Below are 24,279 nucleotides of genomic sequence, written 5' to 3' on the forward strand. Positions count from 1 at the left end.
TCTCCTCCAGCAGCATAATTCAAAAGCATCAATTCTTCAGCGGTCAGCTTTTTTTTATGGTCCAGCTCTCACTTCCATACATCACTACTGGGGAAACCATAGCTTTAACTATAAAAAAGATGCATCTGTCTTGACCAACCTGGCACTGACCTCACTGTAGTGCAGGTCTTCATATAGCTCCCAGTGGAACCCTAATTGTCCACTCACTTCGTGGCAGACCATAATGGACAGACAGGGGGATTGGATGTGCAGTGAGAGTTGGTGAAAACAAATCTTTCCACAGAGGAGCCGCACCTTGGTAGAGGAGCAAACGTTTTGTGTGCAGGAGGTCCCAGATCCAATCCCTGGAATCTCTAGCTAAATAATCTCAGGTAGCACTTGCTTGAAAAGAGCCTCTCCCCGAGACCTTTGAGATCTGCTGCAGATCAAAGCAGACAACACAGGCTAGATGGACCAGTGGGAGCTTCATATATTCCATATGAGTAGTGGGATGGGTTCTCCCCACATTATTTGAAATGATCTGGGGTAGGGGTTAAGGAGGGAGGGAAAAGGAAGGATAGATGAAAATAATTCAGTAGTGTGAAAATGGCAATCTCCTCCCTCCTAATTTTGAGAGGTGTGGAAATAGAAGTTGTTAGTGGCAACTTGCTATAGAAAAATAACTGGAGTTACCAAAAAGCAGTTGCAATGAAAGGAGGGTGAGCTGCCTTGTTGTAGCCTTCTTAGGTGCTGCCTGCCTGCCATAGGCTCCGGGATGAGTAATCTGAAATCTGTCGCTGTGGCGACCCGGCGGCTTTCTTCCACTTTTTCTCAAATAGCAGGAATGCTGTCCAAATGAACAATTCCTCTTTAAATGAGAACTGTGTGACACGTAACCATCCTGCACTGACAGCACAGTGAAATTGCCTTAGTGAGGCGCCAGTGAATAGAGTTGATGGTTTGTTTGTTTGTTTTTGTTTGTTTGCTTGTTTGTTTGTTTGTTTTATTAGATTTCCTACCTGCCCTTCACCGCAAGGTCGCAGGGTGTGCTGCAACAATAAATTGTACAATGATAAAGATAAACAAAACAATTACAATGGTAAAACAAGTGTTATGAACAATTAAAACACAGCTTTTATATACAAAACAATTAAAAGTCATCCAATATATAAAAAAATACAAACACTTGAAAACAATTCCACATATTAAAAGCAGTTTAAAAACGGTTCCAGTACAGACTGAAATAAAAGTCTCCACTTAAAAAGGTTTGTCAAAAGCCTAGTTGTAGATGTTGCAGTTGTGCACACCAGAATGTACAGATTTCCGTTCCCCAATAGGTACCCCAGGTCTCCCCCCCCCCATTAAACAATGAAAATCCAAAAAGAAGGCATCTAGGTTGTCTCTTTTCCTTGTGCCAAATCACCAAGCCCTCCATCCCTACCAGAGTTCACATTTCTGTCATGGTGAGGAAGAACCAGACTGGGCTGTTTTCCTTCTGTGAAAGCTGCAGCCCCTCTCATTTCAGCAGCTAGTTCTTTTCACCGGCACAGACAAGGCCAATTTTCCATTTAAAATGCCACGGCTGATACGTTTCACTGTCCCTTTCTGTGCGGCCTTCAAGAGCAACACACCCGATCTCTCCCGTTTCTTTCCCAGCTTTGTAGTTGTTCCTTCCCCACAGTTTCTGAGGCAGCCCACGGGCTTTGTTAGCACAATGTGGTTCAAATGTCTGATTAGTCGTTAGGAGAGCAAGGGGTCAATTTGCCAGAGCTCCTTCCTCTCCATTTAACTAATTTAACTGTGGAATTGTTACAAATTCCATTTTATTAGAGCCCTGTTTCTCAGTCCAATTGAATTACCCAAATCTCATTTTCTCAGAAGTGCTGAATATGTAATTAGAGGAAAAATTATGCTCCTGATTCCTATTAGCGTAGTGCATGTGTGAGAGTGAGCGTGTCCACATGGGGGCAGGCCATTGCGTGTGTCGGAGCAGACACAGGGCTGTGAGTGTGTGTGCACGTGCCTTTGTCATTTTTGTCTAGAACTGCAGATGTTTTTCAGTGCCTCATGATGTTGGGGGTTTTCTTCCCCCTCTACAATTTGTGGTGTGAATATAGATTTTCAGGTACATTGCTGTGTACCATCGAGTATGGTTTTATATGGGAGAGCATGGTCTCGGTGAAAATAATGTTTTTATTTGAATATTTCACATACCCTGCCAAAGGAAATCATGAATTCTTACAGGGTTGACAAAAATCCTCAAGAATGTATGCAGTAGTATCATTTAAAAAAAAAAAAAATAAATGTAACAGTATACATCTGCAAACATTCATTCATGGCAATGAGTTGAACAGCCAACTTTTCAATAAGAAAAAATCTTTAAAATCTCTGCCTGGGTCTTGGGCATATTCACGGGAGTGGGGTAGAAATATTGTGCACGCCTATTTCTGGGGCAGCTGCCCAGCACCCTGACTAGAGTTTCTGCTCTCCAAAATTGATGAAAGCTCCTCTTACATTTACTTGAGCATATTGACTCCAGACTCTCTAGTTAATCCCTCCCTGGCTTATCACAAAACCTGACTCAGGTTCCCTGAACCAAACAGGAAGCTTTCCCCCAAAGCTCTTTGGAACCCATAAAAGTATTGGATTAATTGAGAATGTGGGAAAGGAAGCCTAGGGTAATGTGTTCTCTTAAAGCACATAATACTTAACAGTAAAACAAGAGGAAAGATTGAGAGGTGCAAAGTGGGATTGGAATGAAGCAGAGCTAAGCAAAACTTGTTGTATACAACTGGTGGCCTGCTCTGTCCCTTAATATCCAGTCTCGCTAGCAAACACAAAAGGAGAAGCTTCCCCAGTGTTGTCTACTCTGACTGGCAACAGCTCTGCAGGGCTTCTGGCAGAAATCTTTCATAACACCTGCTATTTTGTGTTGTTTTTCCAAAAACGTTAAAGGCCTAGGATTGAACCAGAAATCTTTGTGTACAGCAAGTGTTCTACCACTAAACTATGGAATAGCCACCAAAATATTTATTCCTAGCTAGGTTTATTTTACCTTCTCTGTTTTTATCCCACCCAGAGTTCTTTGGAGTGTCTTTACCACCTCTTTTATCCTTGCAGCAGACCTGCCAGATAGGCTGGACTTAGCAGATGTGATTGTCCCAGGACCATGCAGCGATGTTTATGGCTGTTGGGGGTGAAAGAGGATTTGTACCTAGAGCTCCTTGGTTCTGATTCAGCACACCAACCACTACTCCACACTATTTCTCAGACTATGACCAGGGCGTAGGAGGTCTTTGGAATCCAAGTATCAATGGACTAGAGCTTTGCTGAAATCAGATATGAAGAATCTGGAGCCCTGATCTTTTAACTGTGGTTTCATGGGATCTGTGGTGAGGCCATAGCTGACCCTTCATAGACTCTGGCATCTTCAATTACTTTCAAATGACAAAATAGGCTGCCCATCTACATACTGAGTTACTTATAAAGAGCAATAATAGGTCAACTGTTTAAATCTGTCCCCACTCCTGAGTATTTCACTGCCACGAGTCCTCAGTTTCAAAGACAGGGAAGCATTACTTGAAGGAATAATTAATCTGGATTAAGGGGCTTTCATCTCCCCCACCCGCCGTCCCTCTTGGGCTTCTGAAACCATCCATCTCTTCAGATTGCTCTTTAAATGAGTTCCTGACCAAGGGCACAGAGGGTTCAAGACCATCTGTTTTAAGAAGGACAAACTCCCATTTGAGAAGGCACCATTTTCAAACAGGTGTTTGGTGCTGCTTAAATATTCATGTATCAAAGTCGTAAGACCTAAACTAATTTGCTCCTAGAACTTACAAATAGGTAATAGGGTTACACATAGAACAGGAAACAAAAGGGAAAGTGTAGGTCTCCTTGGAATGTGGTTGCGCTAACAGCAGTTAAAATCAACACTGGACTCTGAATTTCAGTCTGATGGGCCACTGAGGACAAAGAAATTGATTGAACTACACCAAACAGGCTTTCCTTGTTACATTGCCTGATCTGGATAGATCAGAACATAGTTGTTCGCAACATACCAAACAGTCACAATTCTGTAATTTTGTACAGGTGTACAGCTAGATTCTGCTGCGTGGTCCCTTTCTGATCAATTCTTTCCTGCAAAGTCCCATGACACTCTATCGCTCTTTTCCCATTCCTAATCCATGGAAATGACCATGGAGCCATGAAAGGAAGGAGCCTGCTTGTTTGCGTGATTGACCACTTGTTTAGAAACACTAACAGGCTCTTGCGGGTTTTCTGTTCTCTTCAAAATCTGTTCTCAGCCAGGCCAAATTGTTACATGGAAAGCACTGGGTATGATAGGAAGAATGATACCACCATTCACATAAATGTATTGGATTTATCTTGACCTCCAAACTTGCTTCACCCCAGGAGCTTAGGACAGGTAACAACAAAATTCCAATAAGACGCAGGGTAAAATGGCCATTAAAAGATTGTATAGAGAAATAAAAATTACCCCTTACTGCCTTATCCCACGCTGTCTAAACCCAGCTCTTAAACTGGAGCATTAGGTAACAGAAGGGATATGTTGGGGCTGCCGCAAGAGGGGAAATGGGTATCAGAGGGGAAGGGAGAGAAATCAAAGATGGAAGAAAAGTGGAGTTGTTTATGTTGGAATGGACAAATTGCTGCCCTCCGCCCACCTTTGTGGGCAGGGAGAGAGATTTGTGTTGGGGAGAGGCATGAGCGTAGGAGTGGGTGGAAATAGATTAGAAAGAATGGGGGAAAGGATGGCGTGGGAGTTTTAAAATAAATGTTCTAAATGTTAACTTCTGTTTTTATTGTGTGTGCGCATATTACAATCTGTCCAGAAAACCCCTGGGATTGGTCAGGCTTAACATCTAAATCATTAAAATCCATCCCAAACAAAGTAGGTATATTAACACTTTTAAGAAAAAAATACTGAGCTTTCAAATAACAAATAACAAATCTCCAGAGTAAGAGAGACTCATGCAAAGGGAACACTGTCCGAACAGCATGAATGCCCACAATCTGGTGTATGTAGTAGCAGGTTAGCACATATTTTAAGTGCACATGTGATTAGCAGGCTTGTCAAGTTTTGGTCACCTGTGCTTTTAATTGTTAAGCAGTTTACAGTGGTACCTCAGGTTAAGAACTTAATTCGTTCTGGAGGTCCGTTCTTAATCTGAAACTGTTCTTAACCTGAGGTATCACTTTAGCTAATGGGGCCTCCCACTGCCGCCATGCAATTTCTGTTCTCATCCTGAAGCAATTTCTTAACCCGAGGTCCTATTTCTGGGTTAGTGGAGTCTATAACCTGAAGCGTCTGTAACCTGAAGCGTCTGTAACCCAAGGTACTACTGTATTAAATTGATAGTTGCACAACAAACAGATACTGAGCAGTGGAAGGTTTTCCCATCACTCCCCCATTTCCATGCCAGAGAAAGTTTCACTTGATGAATTTCTGCTTGTCTCACAGCAGTTAAATGGCACCGGATAACTGCCAGAAGTTAGCAACTCTAGTAATTGAAGCCTTAGAGCAATTAGTAAATAAAGAGGGGGCTTATTGTAACCTGTCACTAGGTCAAATCTAGGAACAGTCTCCTGTGTGATCTGCATTCTCTCTTTTTAACATCAATTTGCTTGTTGGGTTTGTGTGTGTTGCTGTTAGAATATTTATTTTTATGCTAAACATAACCAAGATTTTGCCTGTCTCTTTTGCAAGTAAGTGTTCTGCTGTGGTTCTATGTGTTTATTAATATGGGTCTGAGCTTATCTGCTCAGGAATTCCCCACTGGAAAATGAAGAGGCTGTCTGATGCAGCTACGACGCATTGATCAGTTCCATATGCAAGAGAGTGAACAAAAGTATAGGTTGCATTCACACAAAACCTGATGTCGTCATTTCAGGGTTGGATTTGCAGCCACTCTGTGACAGAAACCCTGCGACAACCTTTGGATTCTTCCCTAAATTCTGGGCTTGTTTTGTGCTAAGGTGGTAAAAAAGTTCTAAGTTCTGTTGGAGTGAAGGCTGAACTACTTGCTACCAAAATGGCAGCAGCCAGCCCCATGTCAAGTTCCCTCCTGCTGTAACATGTAGTCAACTTCTCCTGTGTCCTTCTGATGCCATCACCTCACCTCCCCATCCCCCACCAGCAGCCATTTATGTGGAAATATGGGCAAGAAAACGCACTATGTGAGGATGTCAGGATACATATGTTATACTACACAGAGGGAGAGAATTTGATGTGGGACTGCTGGTTTTGGTAGCAGCCTTGTATTTCTTGTAACACAAAATGCTACGCAGATTCTTTGAAGGGTTACGTGATGCTTCTAATAAGCTGGGAGAGAAATATACCAAGGCACAGAAGTGTCTGTGAGACTACAGTTTGCCTTTTACAGCCCATGTTGCTTTCTGTAGTTTTAAAGACCCTCTTGCCATAACAGGTTTTTTAAAGCCTTAGTTTGCTTTTGCAAGAGTTCAGAGGTTTCGGCCAAGTACACGAGACTGAAACTCATCCTTCCTCCATTACTTAGGCTGTGAATTATTATTATGAATTTACCATTTTTGGGGAAAAAATAATTTGATTGTGTTCCTAAATCTATCAGGGAAGGAAAATGTTCCATATCAAAAAATGTCCTCATCTGTGGTCTCTTGGGCAGAATATTACAGCAGCAAGGCAAAGAACATTCTGCATTTGGGGATTAGCTAGGGAAATAAGTAAGTCCTTCCTTTTGCATTAGATACATGCCTGGAATTATATATGACTGTTGTGTCCTGGGTGTTGTGCTGTGCTGAGTGAGACCAGGATATCTTCCATGTCTAATGGAGCTGACCTTTTGCCAGTTTAGAACACAACAGCGTTCACATTCTGCTATCCAGAGCATCCTAAAAGGGGCATATAACTTCAGTTTGAACCTTAAGGTCTACAGTTGGTGGGGCTAATGAATGTGCCAGTGCACAAGTCCCAAACGGTGTCCCCCATGCCAGCACTCTGCCCCCCATTTTGCCTTGGTTACACAACGTTATCATCCCATCACACTGTGAAATATACATGAAGTTGGCTGGATGCAGATGAAATTGCACCATTTACAGCATTAATATTTCATGCCATCTCAGCTCCTGCTTCCTGGCTAAGAAAGCCAAGCACTAGACCCCTCAAACACTCACACGCAAAGTGGCTAGTTCCCTAGTGCCAACTTGGTATAGTAATTGTGTCTGCACTCATGTCTGCATGTGTGCATGCCCAGGCAAAGTAACCCAGTTGAATACGTGCATGACCAAAGATGGAAAGCCCTTTCTTGTAGTATTAAGCATCCTTTCATGCCCTCATTCCTCTCTGCCATCATGTTTTTTGGATATTATGAGGCACAAGCTGGCATAGCCAAGGGGCCAGGTATCCTAGGCCTTGTTCTCTGGGCTGCAGCTTAAGCTGCTCTTTTTGCTCCTGGCGCTGCTTAGGGCATCATCTTTGTGCCGTTGAAGTCACTGATTCTCAGATTCTCGGGTCTGGGGAGGTGAAGAAGAAAGTAAAATAGAAGTTTCCTTTTCAACATATGGGAAGGCAGCAAAACAGGGAGTCTGTTGGCTTTGTGAGGTCCGAAAAGTTGAGTAAAATTACATGTGGATGGGGAGAGGGGGTAGTGGGGTGCTAGGGGAATGGTGGGGTCTGTGTAGGGGAGGGCAAAGTGCTGCACAATACTGTGAGATTCTATAGAGATATTTTGGATAGTAGGGTTTTGCTTTATTCTCATTTCAGATCCCCCCCCCTGCCCTCCCCCTGCCAACTCTGGGATCCATGCCCATGGTAGGGGTTTTAGTCACAGCCACTATGTCTCTCTTGCTGAGCCAGTCTATGGATCTGCCCCCTGTCCTGCAACTGCATCCCTCCTGCTATGCTAGGGCAGTCTACAAATTCTCCCAGAGGAACTGGGAGCAGGGGGGGGTGAAGGAGGAATGGAATTTCCTCAGTGCACTCCTGCCATGGTTGTGTTGCAATTTGCTGCTGGCTGTGGCCATGAACCACAGGAGATCAAGCGCAAACTGCGGGATGAAGGCAACCATGTCTAACTTGCCACTGTCACCTGTACCTGCCCTGCTATTTGCACCTGACTCTGTACGCATTGGCAACACTTGTATATCTTCCCAGGCCAATAAATGAAAATTTTATGCTGTATGTCATGAATTGATCCCCTAGTGGTACAGATAACAGGTCCCTAGACTCTGCCTGCCTTGTCTCATAGCCATTCCTCCAGGGGGTCATATTGAGAAGTCATGCTGCGCTCAAGCAGAGATGTTGGCAGAGAGATCAGCCTCTTTGTGGCAGCAGGGATGGCTACATCCTCCCATGAAACAAATAGCTGGGGGTGGGGGTACTGTGGCTGCCCACGACCAGTGCGTATTTCACAGTGACAATGAGCCCACCATGGTATTTTAACACCTTGCCTTTTACCTGTGGCCCTGCAAAAGAAGAATGAGTTGAACAGCATAAGAGGGAACAGGGTTGCTTTCATCATTCTCCCTGGGGACATGGCAACTATCCACCATAGGCTCTTTCTGGGAAGCCCATTTTTGCAACCAGCTTCCCCCGCCCCAACCCCATTGGACACCCCTCCCCTTTCCCCTGTCAATGTGACTAGTGCTTGTTCCCACCGGCCAGGCTGCCTACTTTGTATGGATGGTGCAGTGTTTAGGGTAATGAAATATTCACAGGTCAGTGCTTTGCTGAATGATGGCAGGAGCCGTCAGTTCCTTCTCAGGGAGGCAGTTGCTTCCCCGGCGCAACCTCAGCTTCCTGGCGACAGGCATTAGTGTGAAAAGGAGGCCAAACTGGAGGAGAAGGCAGCATGCAAGACACCCAGAGCTGAGTCCCACTTGCATCATGGCCTGGTCCCCAGTGCCAGGTGCAGCGAGCGGGTGGAGGAATTAATTTGCAAATGAGCGGCAGGGAAGGGTGCTCTTGGAAGAGGTAGTAACCCAGGGGGGCGCATTATATAAAGTTGCATTTTTAAGAAATAGGTCACGATAATAAGTTGCCTAAATGTATCCATGTGTTCCTGTTTATGATTGCAGCATCCAGGGTTCTTATACCTGAAATGTGGGGCATTTCTAGTTAGAACCTTTTACCCCCTAGAGCTCCCCAGAAGAAGTACATGGGAAATGGGTAGCCTTTTATCATAGGCCTTCCACTGTCTGAATGATGTGCTGAGATGAGCACAAGTGAAGTAGCTGGGGGGGGGGAGAGATTTGGAGGGGGATGGGTCTCTTGGACCAAGCTCTGCTGCTTAATAGCTTTTGTGCTGGGAACATAACACTCTGAGCATAGTTTTATCTGGCAGCCAGCTTTTCTCTGGCACAGTCCCAGGAAACACAGACAGAGACTTACAATGCATGCATGAAACCCCTGATACCACCATGGTATTATGGACAGGCACAGGCTTTCAGGACCTCTACCACCCCCACCTCCTTCCACCACCACCCCCAAGCTAGCAAAAAGTCCTATAATGCACAGGGCAGCTTCCTTTACAGTGCCTGCCCTTCGCCATCTTGTTACGGACATCCAGATCACTACAAGATATGTGTGCTATTGTCTCTTTGCTTGTGTGTGCCAGTACATTAAATATTGGCATCTGTGCAGTATGTTATTGTTGAGTAAGCAGTTGGTGGTGTTGGCACTTGTGTTGCTCCTGGAGAATTAGCTGAATTTGTCGTGGTGACATCCATGGAGAGCAGGACAGAAGATTGAGGCAGTGCTCTTCTGATTTGCAGAATGTGAGGTGCCCCCACTTCTTTGATTCAATGTATGCCTGGTTTAATTCAGGTGAGCAAACTTCATGAACCCAGCATCTTATTTATACTGAGTTGCCTCTTAGCATGCTATGAATTCATAGCCTGGGAAGATGCTGGACTGCGGTTCTAGCATTAAGCACTTAGCACTGGGGGGGGGGACTAGTTTAGATGAGACAGTAGCCATATGAGATACTGCACAGGTAAGTTCTTCTTGCCTGCTTGGAGTCCTTTATACTTGGACCTGGCTTTGCATTTAGGGACCTGCTTTGCATTGAGTCATGCATCAGGAAGGCATGACTTTCCAGTTATGCTTGAGTGGCCCCTGAAACTGACTCGGCACGTGTGACTTCTCTGTTCTCCAGGCTGGGGCTTGTGCGCCCATCTCTGGGCAGTACATGTATGCTGAGCTGAATGGATGTAACACATCTTAAAGTTTATCGCTGCTGCTGTTATTGTAGTTGTTGTCATAGTGTGTCAATGCATAGAGCTTTACAAAGTAATGTGAGAAAGGGGCAGCCGAAAGGAGACTGCAACCGTACATTCAGCACAGAAGGAGGCCACAAATGAAGGAAAAGAAGATGGAGGCTAGGGGAATGAAATGCTCCCTGTTCAGTTACATATTCTTAGACTATTTTCAGTACGGGGTGAGGTTGCAGGATGCCTGAAAATTTCAATCCTGGGTCGGGGAATTAGATTGGTACAGCAAGTGGGTTTTAGAGGTAGAGTAAGTTCTTTGTCACCTTTTAGCTAACAGTATGTTTTGCAGATTTTTTAACCTCGTTCTAACAATAACAACTCTGGTAAGGTTGGACTAAGAGATTACTCTAGCCAAAGTTGTGCGAGCTATAGCCCACAGACTCCTCTGGCGTTTGAGCATCTCCCAGTCTTCCTCCTCCTCCTCCCAACTTTCTCCTGGCCCTCATTTTAGTGGGTGAAGAAGTTGAACTGTCTCCTCATCAGCCTTCCTGCTATCGTCTTACAATCCTAGACTGGCAAGTCACAAAGGCATGGTGTGTGCATCAGACCAGCTGGGTCTCACTTGGGGAATAAACTTCTGCTTTGTTGTCTTGACAGTGGAGTGTAAGTGGTGGAGATTGTGGTAGCTGCCACTGCTGCAGATTTAGTCACTTGTGTCTTGGGCCATTTGAGGGCTAATCATCCAGGTTGGAAGCCACCCTGAGTCAGCTGGTAGGTGGCACCAAGAGTTGGTCTCACCCCCCCCCCATACAGTTTCCATACCATGGGTGACTACCAAGTCAAAAGGTTTGCCCACAAGTGTTGTGGGCCAACCGTAGTGCTTCCTTACAGGCTGAGGAAAATCAAAGTAAGGGCTCCCAAACAGGAAATGATGTCACATTTTCTTCCTGTGGAAGTGGAGAAGGAGACAGCACAGCGGAAGATTCCCCTTGCCCTCTGATATTGCAACAGAGAGTGACTTAGGGTTTAGGAAGATGGTGACTCAAGTCTCAGCACTCGCAAGATACAGTTGCCCATGAAGATCTGGACACTATCTTGGTATCTGTTCTGTGAAGGTTTGACTTCACTGAGATTTAAGGTCATTGCTTTCCCCAAAAAATAAAAAATAAAAGGGAGAGAAATGTTAAAAATGGAGTCATCAGGCGTGAGGCGACAGGCGCCATCAGCAAAGTGCGGTGTCGGCAGGAACTGGCCCCACTCACTAAATGACTCGAAAGGGAATGGCCCCATGTTTGTGCTGAGGCGGCAGAGAACGGCAGGGAGAGAGCAAGCCAAGCAAGCCCAAAAACTCCATTAATTAAAGAAACTCGTTAATGAGGGACATTTAATCAGTGCAAGATTAGATCCAACTCTGAGCCTTGCCAATGAGGCAGGCAAGGCAGCGTGGGCCAGGCTCTGCAGAAGCATCCAGAGCAGAATGGCAAGCTCTAGGTGCATCAGGAACCAGAGAACAGACAGGTGTCGGAGCGAGCAGCAGGCTGGGCTTCAGGGAGATTCCCTCGAGGGGCAGGATCAAGTGGCGTTCTCAGCTCAGAGGCTCGTCCTTGTTTCTTAAGGCATGCATCCAAATGGAAAGTAAAATGCGCCACTGCAAGTGGTATGTGTCTGCTTGCAATTGTATGTCTTCCATATGGTGCTGGATATTTTCCACATCTCATTTGCACCTGATTCACCTGCAGAAGAATGTTTATTTTGTACACTGCAGAAGTCTTGCTGGAGAAAGCAGAAATGAAGGAGGGGCTGGGAGGAGGAGCACATGAACCAGATCTCCTAAATTCCTAGCCTAGGTCACATCCATGCCACACCTGTAAAGCACGTGGCTTTCCCACAAAGAATCCTGGGAAATGTAGTTTGCTAAAGGTGCTGGGAATTGTGTTGCAGGGGGTTGAGCTAGATGACCCTCCAGGTCCCTTCCAACTCTACATTTCTATGATACTATGATTCTATGAATTGCAGCTCTGTGAAGTAGTCTTAAATGTGTGTTAAACGTATAGGGTGGCTGTGACCCGAACACCTGGTTATATTTGTGTTGATATTGTCAGCTGCTTTGCTCCCCTCCTATCATGCTGTCATGCCAGCCTGCTGTTGAGCTTCTAGGTCCTGCATCTGGGGGCACAAAAGCAGCAGCTGCTTTTGCTTTGGTTAGGCCAGATACAGCGTATGAAAAATGAGGTCCAGGAGACTGAAAGAGCCCGTCTAAAAGGTCTGGCCTACATGTGCCGCAGAATGAGGCGGTCAAAGCCTAAGGTGGTGGAACGCCCTGTGCTAATTCAAGCTTCAAGTATGAAACTCCTGTGGGTGGGTGTTTTTTTAATGGTCTCCTGAAGGAACCCAAAACATCACCTCATTATCCTTGCATTTGTAGACCATACACAGAATGAGGTGGTGGAATTCTTGAATGCATCTCTTTCACACTGCAGGTTGTGGGGGTGGGGTAAAATTTTGGCTGTACCTTGTAAAGCACATCACTACCTGGTAAAATGCATCAATTCCTAACTTGGAGAAAGCAGGAAAAAATTAAGGTCTTAGTGAATAAAGCCGTAAACAACTTAGGACCAGCCTACTTGAATAACTGCCTTTCTCCATAGATTCCTGCCTGCTCTTTGATAGTGTTGTTAACTGTTCCTTATGGTGTCTGCCTGGCAGCCACAAGCAATGGGCCATTTAGCCTAGTCACATCAATACTGTGGAATTTGTTGTCTTTGTATATTAGGCAGGCATCCTCTATGTCTGGTATTAGACACCAGCCAGAAACATTTTTATTTATGCCATCTTCCCCTACCATACGATCCAGTTTTATGTTCTTCTGATCTTTGTGTTTCTATGTCTTTCCTTTTTATTTGATGTTGCTTTTACATACAGTGGGTTGTACCCAACCAAGTTGTCCTGTTAGTGCAAGGGCTTCTATCTGCACAGTGGGACTTCCTCTTCCTCTCCTCTACCTGCGCGCACACACAGACCTCAGATCTGTTAGGGAAAGAGTTCCACCTCTCCAGAGCCGATTTGGGGGTGGGGGGCAAGGGAGTGTGTGGGAAGAGGAAACCCCACTGTGCAGGCAGAAGCCCTTGAACTAACTGCACAATTTTATTAGAGGCAACCCACCGCTTTGAGATTATTTTTCTCTCTTCCCCCTACTTTTAATTTAGTGGCTCAGAAATGTATGTATACATAAATAAGTTTCTGCCTATCTATGGACCTTGCTCTGGAGACTGGAAGCATGGTGTAGTTGAAGGTCCCACCACTGATCTAAGCTGCCCCTAATAAATATTTTCCTCTTAAGATTCAGTGAGTAACACTTGACACTGTCTGAGAAGCATTCCTGTCTTTTATCACACTGACCGTACACTGAACCACCGTGTTGTGAAAGTTACTGTGCCCTTCTACTCCCCGCCTCCTGCCCCCAGCACACCCATTTTCATTACAGCATAAACCAGGGGTCGGCAAGGTTTACCTCGCCTGGGCCAGTTCACTGCAGTGGAGATCCCTCCATGGGCTGGATTTCCGGTGTCTGCACAGACACAATTTCCGGCGTCTGCACCACAGAAGCGAGTTCCCGCACCATGCTGCGCTGGTTTAGCACAGCACATGGGGACTCTCTGAGCCAGTGGCTCGGTTCGGGGGTGGCTTGTGGGCCGGTTAAACAACCCCCGTGGGCTGCTTGTGGCCCATGGGCCTTAGGTTGCCTACCCCTGGCATAAACCATGGGAGAGCAGTGGGAGGAAATAGGTTCAAAGGAGAATGGGTGGGCTGAGACTGTTGGCTGAAGCAATAGTTTGTGCAAAGCAGAGGATGGGAAGCATCATGTGCATCCTGGGAGGGTGATGGGATGGGATCCGATATGTGAAAAGGATTTCCTACTTGAGCGGATCCCAGCAGGCTCTCATCCCTAATTGGAGTGTGTGTGAGGGAGGAAATGAGGAACAAAGCAAGAAAATTCTTTAGGGAGTTGTTTAACTCATTCCTGGCACCCTGCACATTCTCTCTTGCAGATACACCAGCACATACACGCGCGCACACATCATGATAATGTCCTTATGTCTCTACTACCAAGAGATTTGTCACTTGGAGCTATAGATCTGGGCAGATGTGTCACAGAGAGACACTCTGGAGATCAGGTGAACCTAATGGGCCCTGAAAGAAATCATCTTCAAGATGATGAGTGCTGAGACAGGTCAAATTAATAATGGAGATTATCAGGGATGTTGCAGGGAAGAGAGATTAGAATCTGCAACATCAGGAGACGGCAAGTGTGGCACTTGTTTTGTATTCTCTGTACATTTCCCTGTCCCCTCTGGCATCCCTCCCACCAACCATCCGCTCTCCCACCCCCTGCTGCCCCATCTGCTTTACATCTAGAAAGACTCCCACACACTCCACAGGTAGACTGGCAATGGCAAGCCATCGCTGGAAGATGTGGTGCGGGTGGGTACAGTGAGAGGCAGAGAAGTGCACACAGTGGGGTAGATGCTGCCCTGGTTTCTCCATTCCTGCTGGAATTTCTCCTCCCCACCCCATCCTTACTATCTGGGAACCTCGGCTTGTAACTAGGGCAAAATGAACCCTTCTCTTGGTGACGCAGCATTGAAAAAGTGAATGTCTCAGCAGAAGCCATTGATTATGATTGTCAGGTGTCTATTATTTTAAGAGACATCTCCTGTTTTACACAATTGCTTCTAATTCCAGGCTATCACCACACTGCAGACTGTACTGTCTATGCTAATTTCAGTACATTATAGTGCTCAGCAGGGCTTGTGTGTGTGTGATATTTATATTAAAAGTTGATCTGATAGCCCCTTTATCAGTTCATATGGCAGAAGCACTTTTTTCTGTGGAGTGGCGAGAGGAAGCACCTCATGAACACAGGCATCTGCTGAAGAGCACAGGCTAGAAACTGCGGCAGGAAAGCAGTGATGGTTCAGAATGCAATTCAGTTCGTGTTTTATTCTAAGAAACTTGGTTTTGCACAGTAACAATATGCAAGCGTTACCAAAATCTATGGGAAGTGCAGATCACTAGCTTGGCTGGCAAGAAGTGGGAGATAGTTGTAGCTATCCCGCATCATTTGAGGAGGGAGTACTCAGATTCCATTGTTGAGGTACCCATTCCTGTTCTCTTGTTCAGCACAGTCCATTGTTAAGTCGGCATGCGAGGTGGCATGTGCACACTGCACAAAACACTGGCTTTCTTCTCTTTCATAACTCAGCACATTTTTCTTCTCATTTATTTCGGTTAATTTTGGATTATTTTTTAATGTGGCCATGCTTTCCCACGTTTGGGACGCTGAACTCTTGCAGTGCATTCCTCTCCACATCTGCTCAGAAGCAAGTCCCATTCAGTTTAATGGGACTTACTTCCAGGTAAGTGTCTGTAGCGTTGCAGCCTCCTGTCTCTTATTGCATGTCACACTGCTTCTTTGAGGGTTTAGAAAGTTTTGTACCTCTCACTTTTAACCTCCACTTCATAGTAAATGAGAGGTGTAGAATGTGACAGTATAATTTTGGGCTGTACAGCTTGGGTCCCCATGTAAAAAAATAATGTAATTTAGCATATCAGATGTAGATATAGTTAGAATCTAGCCTTTCTGTTGTTCTAGTTTACAGATGTTCCAGTATAATATCAGCATGAAGCTTTATATATGGAGAGCATTCAGAAATAGAATCTCATCCTACCTGCAGCATGAAGTGATATTGTCAAGAACTTGAGTTTAATATATTATTTAATATTTGGCAAAGGTTATCTTAATGTTGCAACCTGTACTGTTGTCTGGCAGAATACTAGTCATGTAATTCTTGGGAAGACTGGGTGATCTGTGATTGTTCAGCTTCCTTCAAAGCTTGATTTCTGTTTTGTATTGTAGGTGCTAGTTCTAGTGATCTGAGCATCATTTCACCAGGTTAATAAGGAAATGTAGGCATGATTTGTGTTTAAATTAAGGCTTATGTCTCCCCTCTCCCCATGTCCCTCCAGTAATGTATAGCTGTGGGAAATATGATATTATATAATTGCCTTAATGTTCACCTTCCTTTTGTTTCGCTTGGCTTTAACCTGCAGGAGGAGGAGAAATACTAATTTTCTTACTTTGTACCATGTGTTCTTCATTTAGGGAAACGTGTTGGGAGATGTGGGTTGACGACACCGAAACAGTACCTTGCAACATGTTATTTGGGCCTAAGTTTTTATTTATGTATAAGAACTGTGGGCTGCCTTACTAATGATAAAACTAGAAACTGACTCTGTTCCCCATTATATGATTAAGTTGCATGTTGATGTTGAAGTTCCAGGTACCTGGAGAAATTGTTACCCAGCCTGTAAATACAGCAATGTCATGGCCTCTTGGCATGTTGTTGTTTTTAAACATGATCTTAATTTAAAGTATCTCTCAGCATTTCATACCACAAATTAATAAGCAGAAAGATGGTGGAAAAAATGTGTTAGTGGCAGCTTTCTTGTGAGAATTGATTTAGTTGGTGGTTTCTTCATTTCATAAAACCTGCATTGAGCTTTCTGCTATATGAAGTCAGAAACTTCATGATGAGTCCCAGGTAAATAAATTTAAGGTGTATTAAAATATTATTTCACTGCAATATTGTTTTATTTTGTTTTTGGACTTCAGGCTGCTTCACATTACTTCTCATTTTGCCATTTATTTGGTGACCCAAGTTTTGAAAATTTCTGTAGGGTTTAAGATGGAATGTATTATTGAGACACATTATCAAGAATTGTAAATCATGCATTTATCTCTTGAATCCTGTTTCATGGCAATTTAAGCCTCAACCCTGGGTGTCTCTCGCCTGTCATTTTTAAAATCAGTAGAGCTGGCAAATACTTCACCCTTTTTTGGTATGTATGAGCTTAGTGATGAGAGCCTGTATTGTGAAGATGTGGCAAGGAGGAAATCAGTTTTGTGCTCATAGCTTATTTCATGTTTTTTAAGGTCAGGAATGGGTAACATAGCAGCCCATGGAGCTGTATTTTTATTGCCTCCTGCATGGACCTTCATTGTGATTTGTGAAGTCCTCTCAGGTCTGCACTGTGTTCTTCCCAGCTCACAGTAATCAGCATATTGGTGCTACAAACCTTTTTACTCTCACCCATTTCACATGAAGCATGATGCAACAGAATTTTGGTATCTCTGCAATATATTAAGTAGGTGGAGAAAGTCTTCTAATGTTGGAAATCCACAGTGGACATACCTAATTTGACTCCTTTGGCCCAGCTAAGTGAGAGTTAGTAGGGAAGTGTGCTGATGGGCTGAAGAAGCTGCCAACTTTTACATTAGATATTGTATTATCCTTTTGTTGTTGCTGAACAATGGCTTGCTGATGATGCAGCTATGGAAAATTGCAGAGCACCTACTGTTCCTCACAAGTGACCCAACATTCAGTTTTTTTGTTGTTTATTTCTACATGTGAGTCAGAACTTATACTCCTTTTTCCTGGAATGTAATGTATCTCTAGCTAGGGGCAGTTGTGAAGGTCTGCCTATAATTGGCAGTTTCTTATTGAAACTGTTGACTGTGTTTCATGTACCACTAAAGGCAGAGGAACCCATAATCTGTGGCCTTTGTTTCCTGCAGAGGGAAGAATACCATGGGTCACCAAATACCTTCATTCCAGTGGTGACAAATGAGGGCATTATGTAAGACCACTATTTTTAACGTACTGTTAATACGTTGTTGTTTTGTTGTTTAGTCGTTTAGTCGTGTCCGACTCTTCATGACCCCATGGACCAGAGCACGCCAGGCACTCCTGTCTTCCACTGCCTCCCGCAGTTTGGTCAGACTCATGTTTGTAGCTTCGAGAACACTGTCCAACCATCTCGTCCTCTGTCATCCCCTTCTCCTTCTGCCCTCCATCTTTCCCAACATCAGGGTCTTTTCCAGGGAGTCTTCTCTTCTCATGAGGTGGCCAAAGTATTGGAGCCTCAGCTTAACGATCTGTCCTTCCAGTGAGCACTCAGGGCTGATTTCCTTCAGAATGGAGAGGTTTGATCTTCTTGCAGTCCATGGGACTCTCAAGAGTCTCCTCCAGCACCATAATACAAAAGCATCAATTCTTCGGCGATCAGCCTTCTTGATGGTCCAGCTCTCACTTCCATACATCACTACTGGGAAAACCATGGCTTTAACTATACGGACCTTTGTTGGCAAGGTGATGTCTCTGCTTTTTAAGACGCTGTCTAGGTTTGCCATCGCCTTTCTCCCAAGGAGCAGGCGTCTTTTAATTTCGTGACTGCTGTCACCATCTGCAGTGATCATGGAGCCCAAGAAAGTAAAATATTACTCCATGGTGAGCAGGATTTGAGGTCATATAATGGTATTAACTCTCTAACTCTCTAACTCTCATGGAGAAAGCTAGAGAGTTAATACCATTATATGCCCTCAAATCCTGCTCACCATGGAGTAATATCTTTAAAATGACCAAGAAAATATTCTAAGCAAACGCCAAATGCATACATGCAACTTCTTCCAGAAAAATGTTTAGCTTCTCTGTGAGAAAACAAGCACATTTTACAAATTTCTAACCATGTTAAATACAAGCAGTTTACTTATACATACATACAGGCCCACGTAATTTATTGTAGTCTCTTTACACCCACGCTCAACCCAGTAGGCATTACCCAAGAGGCTGCCTGGGGTGGCAAAATACTAAGAATGCCAGAGGAGTCTGAAAATCACAAAGCAAGAAAATGATCTGTGGTCTAAACCACTGAGCCTCTTCAGTTTGCCTATCAGGTCAGCGATTTGAATCCACTCTATGGGGTGAGTTCCCACTGCCCTGTCCCAGCTTCTGCCAACCTAGCAGTTTAAAAGCATACCAGTGCAAGTAGATAAATAGGTACTGCTGCGGCAGGAAGGTAAACAGCATTTTCATGCCCTCTGGTTTCCATCACAGTGTTCCATTGCACCGGAAGCAGTTTAGTCATGCTGGCCACATGACCTGGAAAGCTGTCTGTGGATAAATGCCAGCTCCCTTGGCCTGAAACGAGATGAGCACCGCCACCACCCCATAGTCACCTTTGACTGGACTTAACTGTCCAGGGGTCCTTTACTTTTAACTTTTACCTTTTACCTTTATTTGGGACAACAACAAAAATGGTATATGCAGTGTTATGACCAGAACATCCAGTAGTGGCTTTGGTTCCTGATTCAGAGGGAGAGGAGTTAATGGAATTGATTAAACCAGAAGCATAGCCTTAATAGACTCTGGTTCTGTGCCCTGACACAAAACTGAGGCTGAGTCCAACCACCAGAGTCCCTCTAAATATAAGACCTCACAGTGCTATTTTTCTAGGAAAAATGGTGCTGGAACTCACCATGAATGCTTCCCTTGTTCTCTTATAATGGCAATGATGCCCATCTGAGAGGTGTGTAGACTAAGTTCCAGCTAAAAAAAAAGCCCTGGGACCACAGAACCAAGAACCCTTCAGTAACTGCAGCCTCTGTGCTGGAGCTCACAAAGGGACCAGCATCTTCACCCGCCCCCCGCAAAGATCTCAGATGCCACCGAGTCTGTGCACAATTTCAGGCAACAGGTCCAATGAGAGTTAACAGGGACTAAGTGGCAGGCTTAAGGCCTGAGGGCTGCTGCTTCTAAGGATCTCCATTCTCCACTAGAACCTGGAAGGGCAATGCAGGCTGAAGGACTATGTAAGAGCTTGGTTAGCCCAAGTGACACTGGCACAAAACCCCACACATACGCCAAGTAGAAGAATTGCAGACTTCTGGCTGTCAACATATTGTACTGGAGACCCAGCTGTCCCAATGTTTTCAGTAACTGCTCTGTGGGTCTTGTTGGTGTTGTTCTTCCCAGGTCCTTTGGGTATTAAATTCTGGAGTTTGTTCCCAAAACATGTAGTGATGACCACTAACTTGAATGGCTTAGGGGGGAAAGAGACATGTTTATGAAGGGCAAGGCTATAAATGGCTACTAGCCGTGATGGGGACGTTCTACTTCCACTCTCAGAGTGTGCATTTGAATACCAGTTGCTGGAAACCACAGCAGCAGAGAGTGTTGTTGTATTCCAGTCCCAGTTGTGTGTTACTAATCAGCATCTGGTTGGCCACTGTAATGCTGGACTGGACAGACCTTTGTCCTGATCCATCTGGGATCTTCTTATCTCCCTGTGAAAGTGGCAAGATACATACCTAATACATACAAGATTTTGAAAATCTTCATAGGGGAATCTAGATATCTCAGCATTCTTTTACTTTTTAAAGCAATGCTTTCTAACCCAATGACTGCAGATAAAAAAACAATGTGACATCTACTGTGTTTTTGCTGGGTAGGAATAGTTTTTGCTGATGGCATAGGATGAGACTAAGCCTGGATAAGGATTCCAGCAATCTAGGAGAGGTAAATGGCAGAGGTGCCCAACTACTGCCTCTGGGAAACAAAGCACTTGGTGCAGTCATAGAACTCCATTTCCCACAGTCACAATGGCAATGTCATTTACACACCAGAAATTGGATTGTAGCACAAACATGATCATAGCTTCATAACCATCACTATCACTCAGTACTTTTCCAGCTGAGCTTTTTTAAAAAGAAAAGAAACATCTTAAGTATTCCTTCTGCTTATGCATCTATGCAAAGTGTATTACATGCACAAATCAAGCATGCTATGTAAATTAGCCCAAGATGCATAATTTCTGTTGCCAAATTAGGGCAAGCAAGTGCATGCAAAACTTAACCTCCTCAACTAGAGGGTGCCACATTTGGCAGGGTAGGTTTCTTAAGCGTAATTTAGTATCCTGTCTTCAGCCGGAGTCCATGGTCAGGTGTGGTGAGATGTGTTAGAAATGCTAAGAATCAGAACCATGGAGAGCTTCCAGTAGAGTTTCCTAATGAGGATGAATCTTGGATTCATTGTGAAGATGGTAGTGTTGCTCCACCACTGGCCAGTAACTGAGGGTAAAGCCTGTGTGAAGCCCTGCCTCCTTGGATGGAATCTGCTTGGAGTTAAAGAGGTTGTGTCCTGTCACACAGTTGTGCACGCCTGTGTGGTTGGAGAATCTCTTCTGGTCCCAGAAGTAGAAAAGAAGAGTCATTGTGAACTGCTGGTAGTTCAGGTGTGGGGAGTCATCTGAAGAAGGGGCAGAGCTGCCTTCTTTGGAACCAGGGGATGGAGGCCTATCTGTTAGGGTTCCTCCTCTGCAGAAGCTTCTGTTGGAAACTGCCAAATGGAACACTTTAGGGGCCTAATCATCCAGGTCAGAGTTCTCATTTGACTCTGAGGTGGGTCATAATTCCAGACCATGACAAGGACTTCCACGCACATACACACATTTTGAAGAAAATTTCTATAGCCTATTTTTGCCCCAACAGAGACTTCTAGCTCAGGATCCTGAGATCCCTGAGTCTGATCACTCTACTCTCTGTAACAGCTTGAGCCTGATTGCCTGTTTCCTCTCCAGTAAACAACGTGCTTGGCATGATATGTCCTAAGATGCTGTAGTACCAGTAAAACAGATGCATGTCTCCCTTTCTCCCCATTCCCCCAGGATGATTGAGTGCTGACTTGGTGCAAGAAGAAGCAGAGTAACCCTTGAGTAATTTGCTGATTCAAAAATGGTTGTTCCCTGTGTGCTTTTTGCGCCAGCCACCATGTCCCAGGTGAAGAGGGCCTTGCAGCATCCTTTGGTGTGGTTAGGAACAGGGCAGCCTTGAGACAGGGCATGGGGTGGAAAGGTTTCTCTGTTTAAGCAAGGAAAGCTTGCCTGTCTAAGCCTGTCCCACTGTGATCTTGCCTTGTCATAAATTAACCACACACACAATTAAAGAGGCTGTCTCGGCTCCAGGAGCTGCAGATGTATTTCATCCCGGGAGAGAGAAACGGAGAGAGAGAGAGAGAGGCACTGCTGTGTGAGGGCTATAAAGCATCTGAGAGCAGAACTTGGGCTTCTAGCAGAGGGGCTTGTGGCTGTTTGTCAGCACAAGGCAGGGGACGTGGTGTCGGATGGGAGGCGGGGGAGAAGAGGGCAGCGAGGTGTGAAACAGTGTTTTTGAGCAAGGGAGAGAAGAGGGAGAGAACTCTGTGCACAATTGTGTCTAGGAGGAGTGTTTGTTTGTGTGTATGGTACCATTAGTAGCTGCTGAACATGGCAATTGCGTAGACCACTTCATTGTGTGGGTTGCTCCCTTTGCATGGACAATGTAATCACACCATTCTCCAGACATTTTTTAGGATCACCTAATGGCTGGCGTGGCATGGAAGCTGACCTTCCACGCAGTGTGAGAGATCCAGTAGCAAGCTGGTGGACACTTTGTGGCTGCCATGTGGCACAGCTACAAGGCAGAAGGTGTTTCATGCTGCTTCCACATGAATAGCAGCTGTGGGCAGCTGGATCTGTCTGGTGGGCCATATTTGATAGATGGGCAGAGCCGCCCACCTGTCAGTCACCAGATGTCACAATGAAATCAAATTATGCAGACAAAGAAGCAGACTGCAAAGTGTTGATGATCAGCTCATCATTGGGTGTTGCAAAATGGTGTGCTTTGCAGGTGCTGCTCATCACCTGACAGGCAATGCCTGCAAACTGTCTTTGGGCTCAGCTGCATCTTTACCTGCCCACCACCACCACCCCAGTGTCATATGTTGTCAGGCAGATGGGAGAGGCTTGGTTGATTTGGCCTTGTGAGCCAAATAGGGAGGCCTGCCATGTTAACCAGGTCCAGGAGAAGCCAGAGGATCCTGACAAGAGCGAGCAGCAGTAAATTACACCAAGTGAGTTAACGCTTTATTAGCAAAACAAGATCTACACAGGAGTGTCAGGCCTAATGAGCACAGCAACTCATCTCCATCAGGTCTTGCTTCCTTCAAGCAGTTGCCAAGACTAAAGGTTCCCGCCTCCCCACAGTCACCCAAGTCCCCTCCTCTCCAGGGTTTCTTCCAAGAATCAGAGACTATGCCTATGTGCTTGCCTTTGAACCTCCTGTTTCATGGCTCTCCTGGTTCTGGGAGACTAAGGAGGAGGGTATGTTGTCATAACAGGAGAGAGAGACACTCATGCCTCTTCACAAGCCTACTGTATTTTTGGTTTCTATGGAAGCTGCCCAGAGTGGCTGGGGAGGCCCAACCAGATGGCCGGGGTATAAATAATAAATTATTATTATTATATTATTATAACCCATCTCTGCCTCCCTCCTCCTCTTCAGCTTCTGATTCTGGACTTCTCTCTGCCACAGACTCTCCCCGCTCACTAAGCACTGTTACCTCTTCAGCTCCCAACACCACCTCTTCCCAGTCTTCTCCCTTTTCTCCTTCTGGTCACTCATTGTTGTCCCACTACCAATACCCAGGTCCTGAGCCTTCTTTCCTTGGGGGTTCCCCAGCTGGTTCCTCCCACCATTCTTCTGCATCCAACCAGTCCCTGACTGGTCCCTACTGCTGCCATAGCTTGCAACTCTGAAATCAGTGAAGTGATATTGTGGCTGTGTGTGTACCTGTGCAAACCAGAACCTGGTATGTTTGAGTGGGGAACCACCTCTTCTCCAAATGATAGACAGTTGTACTTATCCTTTCTTCTCTGTCCCTGAGAGAGGTCGAGTGGGAAAATATAGGAGACATCTCTGCAAGCTTTAACCATCCTGTGTTGGCCATTCCTTTCCACCTGCCATGTCAGAGTTCCTGCTATGGATCTAAGGCATTGTTGGAGGCTGCTTTCCTTTTTTTTATATATATAATAATTTTTATTAAATTTTCCATAATACAATTTCACCATATCAAAAAAATTTCACAAATTTCAACTTTTTAGACTTCCATCAGCTTCTCTGCAAATCATCCATATTTTTACATACTTTCCGCATTCCTTAAATTTAATATTGCCTTTTAGTATACCCTTACTATCCTATTCCTGGAGGCTGCTTTCCTTTGAGGGTTGCACATCCTTATGGATAATCTTCCAGCCAGGCAAAAGCATTTGAGAACAGAGCAGGGCTGGTGAGTTATGTGACCTGTGGGGTGGGGAGGGGCCTAGGTAGAGTCCTGAGGGCTGGCTAAAGCCCTGGAAGCCCTCATTTGTTCCCCA

The 24,279-nt window shown here is 44.9% G+C and overlaps 2 protein-coding genes and 1 long non-coding RNA gene across 8 annotated transcripts in view; 2 read left to right on the forward strand and 1 right to left on the reverse strand.

Moving 5' to 3' along the window:
• The window catches only part of LOC309335166, a 722,355-nt gene that overhangs the window by 657,470 nt on the left and 40,606 nt on the right, over positions 1-24,279 (reverse strand). The gene's annotated exons all lie outside the window — the stretch shown is intronic.
• RBFOX3 (RNA binding fox-1 homolog 3) overlaps positions 1-24,279 on the forward strand; it is a 351,363-nt gene that overhangs the window by 306,917 nt on the left and 20,167 nt on the right. The window lies entirely within an intron of this gene.
• Positions 1-24,279, forward strand: part of CANT1 (calcium activated nucleotidase 1) — a 158,704-nt gene that overhangs the window by 52,105 nt on the left and 82,320 nt on the right. The gene's annotated exons all lie outside the window — the stretch shown is intronic.

This window comes from Podarcis erhardii (assembly GCF_964252035.2).
Source record: "Podarcis erhardii genome assembly, chromosome: 2".
In the NCBI taxonomy this organism is placed as follows: Eukaryota; Metazoa; Chordata; class Lepidosauria; order Squamata; family Lacertidae; genus Podarcis; species Podarcis erhardii.